Source organism: Trichechus manatus, unplaced genomic scaffold, assembly GCF_000243295.1.
Source record: "Trichechus manatus latirostris isolate Lorelei unplaced genomic scaffold, TriManLat1.0 scaffold00003, whole genome shotgun sequence".
NCBI classification, from domain to species: domain Eukaryota; kingdom Metazoa; phylum Chordata; class Mammalia; order Sirenia; family Trichechidae; genus Trichechus; species Trichechus manatus.
In genome coordinates, this window is record NW_004443939.1 from 37,196,429 (window position 1) to 37,197,465 (window position 1,037).

Below are 1,037 nucleotides of genomic sequence, written 5' to 3' on the forward strand. Positions count from 1 at the left end.
TCCACATCTGAAAATCAAATTCCAATATTTCATTCTTGGAGCATAACCTCTCACCAGTTCCACTCTCCCACTCCCTAACACCTATTATACCTGTCCGCCAACCTTAAAAAATCTTATTTATCTGATTAGAAAAAAACTGAAAGTAATACAATCTCAGAAGGAGTAAAATAAAGGCATACACATGAGAAGTTATTACTATTTCTCCTGCGCACACCAAAGTATATAGACTTCTACACTTTTCTCCATGCTCATACCAACATATGCGAACTTACATACAGAAACATAGAGGTGTTTGTTTTTTACTACATAAATGAATCATACCAAATACACAATTCGGTGACTTTTTTCACCTAAAAATAAAAATCATGGACAAATCTCAAGCCAGATGATATAAATAGAATTCATTCTTTAAATAGCTGCAAACTATTCCACCTACAGATCTTGCATGCTGACTGAGAAAATCTTAAAGGGGACTCTCCAGTGGAGTGAAGTGCTTGCAATCTCGGTAGTTGGGAAAGAACTGCTGCGTGCTGCTGAAAATGTCTGGGAGCAGAATGGTTCCTCATGGGACCTCAGCAGAGCATAACAGATCTCATCGGTCTTTCACCACTTGGTTTTCTATTGCCCAAGGAATGTGCAAGGCAGACTACTGGCAGGTACTGAGGGAACCACAATCATGAGTAGGCATGGAAAATCGTATTTAGGAGGCCCTGAAGGAAAGACAACCAGCTAAACAGAAACGGGAGATGCCTACTGAAATGGAACCCATGGGAAGGACAGAAAACAATTTTAATGAAATTAGAACACTAAATAATAGACTTTCGGGAACTAAAAAATATGATTTCTTAATTAAAAATTCAACATTCAACAGAAAAAGAAGAATGGCTGCCCTTGAGAACCACGTTAGTGTCAGAAAAATCAGGGGGAAGAAACATCTCACAACACTGACAGAAACCCAACACAGGTACCTTGAGTGAAAAGGCTGGTCACGTGGAGGTCAGATCCAGGAGACCAGACGAGGAGGAGGAAAAGGAACA